This window comes from Trachypithecus francoisi, unplaced genomic scaffold (assembly GCF_009764315.1).
Source record: "Trachypithecus francoisi isolate TF-2019V2 unplaced genomic scaffold, Tfra_2.0 Lachesis_group9, whole genome shotgun sequence".
Classification (NCBI taxonomy): Eukaryota; Metazoa; Chordata; class Mammalia; order Primates; family Cercopithecidae; genus Trachypithecus; species Trachypithecus francoisi.
This window is the reverse complement of record NW_022681474.1, coordinates 19,591,806-19,599,679: the sequence shown is the minus strand read 5'-3', so window position 1 is coordinate 19,599,679 and position 7,874 is coordinate 19,591,806. Positions and strand designations below refer to the sequence as shown.

The 7,874-nt window shown below is 43.5% G+C and overlaps 1 pseudogene; it reads left to right on the top strand.

The window, feature by feature from the left end:
- Positions 1-7,297: 7,297 nt before the first annotated feature.
- Positions 7,298-7,874, top strand: LOC117082768 (annotated as a pseudogene).

Genomic DNA, 7,874 nt, shown 5'->3' with positions numbered 1-7,874 from the left:
GTGTAAAATATTTCAGGTATACAGACTAAGTCAATGATTGTCTATCTGGTGGATTAAAGAACAGACAATTCAGAAATAGTCTTGATGGTCATACGTTAATTTTAAAAATTTATTTAGAAGGGATCCTCAGGAATGCCTAATTGCATCCATTGGATTTTAATTATTTCAATTCCATGCAACTAAATGTGGCCCTTGGAAAAGGCCTGTGACTTCCGAACTCACCAGTAGATGTCAGTATTTCTTTGGCCACCACAATGGCCTCAAGTTTTTGCCCTACCAGGCTCTTCATAAGATCCATTGTGTCTGAAGAAGGAGCAGTGACTTTTTTCCTACCTTTTTACTTGGTTGGAACAATCTTCTGAGGCAGACATCTTCAAGGATGTTAGTGACCCCAAGGCAATACTCTCTTGCCCTCTCTCCCTGTCTCTGTCTCTGTATGTGTGTGTCTCTTCTCTTTCTCTCCCTATTTCCTCTCCCCATACCCCCACATTGACTTTTTTTTAATGAAAAAGATTATTTTCTCCCATGAAGATATTTCTGTGCAGATGTTGGAAAAGGACATTTGAAGACACTAAAGCCAGATTTTGTCAAGCCCTCTGGCTGGTAAACCAAGCAGATCCCACTCTCCAGGAATAAAGCAACTATTACGTTGGGGCTAAATTTATTGCTATTACTTTTAATGACAAAAAAGTGGTTTTTTTTCCCTCAACCTAATACTACCATGCTAAATGCCAATTCAAAAAGGATTGCCCTTTGAAGAAAAAAAGTCACAAGTCAGTCGGACGGATAGCTCACTTGAAGTATCATCTGAGTTAGCTTAGGTAAAGACTGTAGCTTTCTACTAAGGCGTAATTTGTTTCTCAAAGAATATTTTATATGCAAGTGTTTTCTGGGCTCTGTTCTGGAGCTTTATTAAATGTGTAAGAAGTCTGAATAATTGATCAGGTTAACCGAAGACTAGAATTTAAGCTGACAGGCATTTGATTTTAGATGCTGGTGTATCATTTGTGTGGCTTTTTCATGCATCTGCCAGCAGCGGGTATGCTAAGACAGTTATGTTCTTCTCACTGGACTGCTTTTTCTTGTTTCCTTTTCAGAATGATCCTGTTTTTTTTTTTTTTTTTTTTTTAAAAGCTTTGCTTTAGGTTAACCACATAAAATTATTTGACAGGTATCTGAAGAGACTCACTTCTCTGACAAGGGAGGTTATTAGTAGCTTCTCAGTGAGGAAAAAAAAAATACCCTGAGAGGGATTAAATAAGAGAAATACTTTCTGAGTCATTAGATGCTAGGCAGGTTAAAATACCAGAAAAGTACACTGTAGCATTCAATTTGGCACAAGGTAATGACTTAATGGTTTTCTCGATTTCTGATATTCGGTGTGGAACACTTAAGCCCTTCTGAGGCCTGATTAGCAAACAGTTTTATTTCCCTTTGCAGAAGAGTATGTAATCAGCTGTTAGGTGGACAATTCAGAAGCGCTTTAGGATTATTCACAAACCTGTTTTATAATTTAGCAATTATGTAGCTTGATGGTGAGAGTCATTATGTTCAAGAAGTTTGGAAATTGAACTAGTTCAGTGTTTCCCAGAACATCATCTATTTACAAGCTAGAGGGTTTTTGGGTTTTTTTTTTGCTATTAATATTCTATAGTGGTTGAGAACACATAGTGTGTAACTGTATTCAGAGCCCAGCTTTGTAATTTACTAACCGAATGACGTTGTCAATATTTCTTAATTTCTATAAACCACAGTTTCCTTATGTGCAAAATGGGGGTGATAATGCTTTATTTGTAGGATGATTGTGAAGCATCTATAGTGTTATTAGGTCTCTATCCCCATCCTCCACTCTGAGGGCTGGTTTTAGGTATGTATGGGGGAGACTGGCCTACCGCAGATTTGATCTACTCTTTCAAAATAATGACAAATTATGCACATACTCTGTGCCAAGCAGTATGACCTGAACACCGAAGATACTCCAGTGAACAAGACAGAAGAGGCTTCTACTTGTATGAAACTTACATTCTAATGGAAGACACAGAAAATTATAAAGTAAACAAACACATAAATATGTAATAACATAGATAGTAATGAGTGTGTTGAAGAAAAGTAAGGTAGGATAAGGAAACAAAGTAAAGAAGAAGATTGAAGAAAGTCACTTTGAGTAAATGACTATGTTAGTCCCTTCTCACATTGCTATAAAGCACTGCCTGAGACTGGGTAATTATATAAATTACCCAGTATAAATTTACAAAGAAAAGAGGTTTAATTGACTAACAGTTCTGCAGGAAGTACAGGAAGGGTGCCTGGGGAGGCCTCAGGAAACTTACAATCGGAGGGGAAAGGGGAAGGGGAAGCAAGCACGTCTTCACGCAGCAGCAGGAGAGAGAGAGAACATGAAGAGGGAAATGCCACACACTTTTAAACAACCAGATCTTCTGACAATTCATTGCTATCACAGGAACAGCAAGGGGGAAGTCCGCCCCCATGAGTCAATCGCCTCCCACCGTGCCCCTCCTCCAACACATGGGGATTACAATTTGAAATGAGATTTAGCTGGGGACACAGCCAAACCAAATCAATAACATTAAAGGAAAATGATAATTTTAAAACTTTAGCTGGGCCTTCATGTGGCTAAGGAGGCCATCAAAAGATGGCTGGATATGTAATGAATTTCTTCTCTCAAATGCAGAGAGAGCCAAGGCACAGTCTGAAAAATGAGAATGAACACAGACACTGTTCTGTCTCAAGAGGAATCTTTGCAGATTCTGCTGCATTTACAGAAATACTCTTCTTTAACAAGAATTAGTATGTGGCCCTGATGACCAAACGATGACTATGGAGGTTCAGAGCTCCCTTTGAGAAATAGAATACAGCTGATTGACAGTCTCAAGCTGTCATACCTCTGCTTTCTTTCCAAACTAATTATACCACTAGGCTGTTCCCACCCAATGACATAGCCTGGCATGTACGCTGGCATAGGACCTTTTGCCTGATGAAAGATTCCACTAATGGGCAACTTTTGTTCAGGACTCCCCATTGCCCTAGCCAAGACTTTTCTTAGAGAAGCTCTGTAAGCTCAGACTCTTCCAGATCAATTCTTCCTTTTTCTTCTCCTTTTACAGATATAAAACTTACACTGTGATCTGAAAGCTTGTCCTGCCTACTTCTTCTCCAGCTTCCTTTATCTGTCACAGACTGTATTAGTCTGTTCTCATGCTGCTAATAAAGACATACCCAAGACTGGGCAATTTACAAAAGATAGTGGTTGAATGGACTTACAGTTCCACATGGCTGGGGAGGCCTCACAATCATGGTGGAAGGCAAGGAGGAGCAAGTCATGTCTTACATGGATGGCAGCGGGCAAAAAGAGAGCTTGTGCAGGGAAACTCATTTTTAAGACCATCAGATCTCGTGAGACTTATTCACTATCACAAGAACAGCACAGGAAAGACCTGCCCCCACGATTCAATTATCTCCCTTGAGATAATTGGTCCCTCCCACAACACGTGGGAATTCAAGATGAGATTTGAGTGGGGACACAGTCAAACCATATCACAGACATTTCATCTAATAAATCTTTTGTGCATATAATCTTGTTTTGGCTTCTACTTCTTAAAAGACCTGAACAGACACAGTTGGAACCAGGAGTGATCAGAGAAAACAGCTGGTAAGGTAAGGTCTGCAGGCCTGGACTGATGGTGGATGAGGAAGACAGAGCTGGGCTGAGTACAAATGTGAGGATGGGGTGTCACTTAACCATTAGAAGCCAGGGAGTCACGATTCACAATGACCATAGTGACCAGCAAGCTTGGAAGAGCAGCCAAACAGGCTTGGCCCACAGAAAGTTGTGAAGACGGTTAATAGAACCTGGCTCGCTTAGGGGAAAAATAGACAGTCAACCAGCAAGGGGGCTTCTTAATTTCTACAACAAGAAAACAGGCAGGAATGGAGGAGCAGAAAACTAATGGTGATCACCCAATAAAAAGTTTTTGTACCTTGCTCAGTTCTCAGACTTTAGTCAATTTTCAGATTTAGAAGCTATTGGTTCAAGAGGTAGCTGGAGCCCTAAGAGAAAGAACTCTGCAATGTTGCAGCAATAATTCCTGTAATGATTCCCAAGTCTTTTCTCCAGAGAAATCTGCAGCTGGTTGCCTGAGCAACTGTATACCGGCGTAAATGGAATGTCTAGACCTTTTGGGTACTTTTGGACACAGGCTCTCAACTGATTATAGTACCCAGAGATGTGAAGCAGCACTGTGGCCCCTCTGTTAGAGTGGAGGGTTTGGGGACAAGGAAACAAACAGGTTGCTGGGTAAAGTCTAATTCAGAGGGGGCCCACTGGGTGCATAGACAAGTCCACTCATCATTTTTCTAGTGGGCAAGTGTACAGTTGAAATGAATGTACTTAACAACAGGAGTATCCCCACCTTGAGACATTAGCTTACAAGGTAAGAGCTATCATAGTAGAAAAGGTCAAGTAGAAGTCTGAATCTTGCCCCCTCCCTGGTCAAGATAATAAATCACAAACAATATCACATACCAGGGGAATGGCAAACATAAATACCACCGTTAAAAACCAAAGGAATGGAGGAGTGGTGGGCTCTATCCTATCTCTGTTCAATTCACCACCAGCCTGAGCTTTGCAGAAACTGGCTGGATCCATGAAAATGACTGTAGACTAATGCACACTCAACCAAGTAGTAGTCCCTATTTTGGCTGTGGTGCTGAAAGTGGCATTGCTAGAACAGATTAATAATGCGTCCAGTAAAGAGCGTGCTGCCATTGATTTGGCAAATGTGGGTTTGTGTTTGTTTGTTTGTTTTTGAGACGGAGTCTTGTTTAGTCACCCAAGCTGGAGTGCAGTGGTGTAAACATGGCTCAGTGCAACCTCCGCCTCCCAGGTTCAAGTGATTTCTCCTGCCTCAGCCTCCCAAGTAGCTAGGACTACAGGCGCGTGTGCCACCATGCCTGGCTAACTTTTATATTTTTAGTACAGATGAGTTTTGCATGTTAGCCAGGCTGGTCTTGAACCACTGACCTCAGGTGATTCGCCCACCTCAGCCTCCCAAAGTGCTGGGATTACAGGCATGAGCCACTGCGCCCAGCCTCTATTCCTATCAGAAACAGTTTGCATTCACATAGAATGGACAGGAACATTCATTTACAGTTTTGCTCCAGGCTTCTGTTAATTCCCCACTCTCATTCATGGTATAATCCAAGGAGATCTAGACATCCCACAGAATACCATATTCTTTCCCTATATCAATGCCACCATACTGATTGAGCAGGACAAGGAAGAGACGGCCAGGACACTGAAGGCCTTGGTAATAAACGCACAGCAGAGGGTGGAGGATAAACCTTGTGAAAAGTCAGGGACCTGCCACTTTATAAAGTCTTAGGGATCAGAGATTAGGGAAATGCCTGGCTATTCCCTCCAAAGTGAAAAGCAATTGCTGCATCTTGCATCCCTTTCCCCAAAGAACAGCACAAAGACTGTTAAACCTCTTTGGAACCTTCTTGGTTTATGGAATGCTGTTCTGGTCCATACACCATGTAACACAGAGGGCTGTCTGCTTTGTGAGTCCAGAGCAAGGAAGGGCTCTGCAGCAGGTCCAGCCCATGGAATGAGCAGCCTTGATTCATTGGCCATAACATCCAGCCGATGTTTTGGTGTTGGAGGGGTCCTCAGTGAGAAAAGAAGCAGTGTGTCATTTACAGAAATTCCAAACAGGAAAAATACTGTGCAGACCCCTGGATTCCGAAGGAAGGTCATGTCATCTACAGAAAATTGAGGAATAATTACCGTTACTGCATCTTAGTAAAGATGAAAATGATACATCCCAAGTTGAACCTGAGCAGGGCCAGAGAGTGCAGGTAAGCTGCAGGAGCCGGCAGCCCAGGTCCCCAAGTCACCATCCGTGGTTGCATTAGTCCCCCTTCCCCAGCTCACACCATGGCCCTATGGGGAGAGATGCCACACAACCAGATGGATGAGGAACAACTTGAGTTTGGTTTATATATGGGTTGGCTTAGTTTGTGGGTATATGATGAAAATACCTGGGGATTCCATTGCTGTCATATTCAGAGGCCAGTGGGGGCCGATAGTGGGGGCCACTACGGACAAAATGACACAGCCAAGATAGTGGGGGCCGGGGATGGTGGCTCATGCCTGTAATCCCAGCACTTTGGGAGGCCAAGGTGGGCAAATCACCTGAGGTCAGGAGTTAGAGACCACCCCGGCCAACATGGCGAAATGCTGCCTATGCTAAAAGTACAAAAATTCGCCAGGTGTGGTGACACCTGCCTGTAATCACAGCTACTCAGGAGGCTGAGACAGGAGAATCGCTTGAACCCAGGAGGCAGAGGTTTCAGTGAGCCAAGACTGCACCACTGTGCTCCAGCCTGGGCGACAGAGCAAGACTCCATCTCTAAATAAATAAATAAATAAATAAAAGATAGTGGGGAGGTGAAAAAAGTTTCCCAATGAGCAGGATGCAAGTGGTGCTTCTGGCATAGAAGGGGAAGGAACCCAAGGTAAGATTATGTAGATATTCCTAGGCTGAGATCAACAGCATGGCCAGCTGGTCAAAGACCTGGAAAGAAAAGGACCGGACCATTAGACGCAAGGAGGGCTGGGGTAGAGGCAGGTAGACGGACAAAATGGAGATGCACAGTGATAAAAACATTAACATGTGATCCAAAAAATTTTATACACAAGGTTTTTGTATCACATGTGAATGGCCACCAGAGAGCATCCCACCACAGAAGTCACACTGAACAGCCGAGTGGACAAAATGACACAGCCAATTAATATGAGCCAGTCTCAGCACTGATCTCCCTGGAACTGGGAAAATGTGCATAACAGTGGAGTGGACATGGTAGCCGACCAGAGGCTACCCATGGGCCCAATGTTATGGACACCCATTTCCCAAGGATAGGCTACCTACTGCAGACACTGATTATTGAAGTCAAGCAAGCCTGCCCGCCCCCAGGCCATGTGATAGCTTTGCACTTAGTATGCATAACCAGAGACCCCAAATCTCTCGATATTCTCTGAGCAGCTGGCTTGATTACATAATTTATCTTCTCTAGCTTTGATCTGAAGACAGTGGTCCATCCCTAGCAGAAATCCATTTACAACATATCTTTAGAACATCCAAAAAAACAGTATTTGAAATTCAACTTTGCGTCATTCTAGTAGGCTCACATTTTATAACCTCAAACTTTATTTGCAGAAACCTATTAAAAAGAAGGTCCGTTAACAAAATTATAAGAATGCAGAGTTGCGGGACCCTGCAGCTGCCGAGATGTCAATGCCTAAGAAGAACCGGATTGCCGTTTACGAACTCCTTTTTAAGGAGGGAGTCGTGGTGGCCAAGAAGGATGTCCACATGCCTAAGCACTCGCAGCTGGCAGACAAGAATATGCCCCAACCTTGTCATGAAGGCCATGCAGTCTCTCAAGTCCCGAGGCTACGTGAAGGAACAGTTTGCCTGGAGACATTTCTACTGGTACCTTACCAATGAGGGTATCCAGTATCTCCGTGATACCCTTCATCTGCCCCCAGAGATTGTGCCTGCCACCCTACGCCGTAGCCGTCCAGAGACTGGCAGGCCTCGGCCTAAAGGTCTGGAGGGTGAGCGACCCGCGAGACTCACAAGAGGGGAAGCTGACAGAGATACCTACGGACAGAGTGCTGTGCCACCTGGTGCCGACAAGAAAGCCGAGGCTGGGGCTGGGTCAGCAACCGAATTCCAGTGTAAAGGCAGATTTGGTCGTGAACGTGGTCAGCCACCTCAGTAAAATTGAAGAGGATTATTTTGCATTGAATAAATTTACAGCCAAAAAACCTTAAAAAAAAAAAAAAAAAA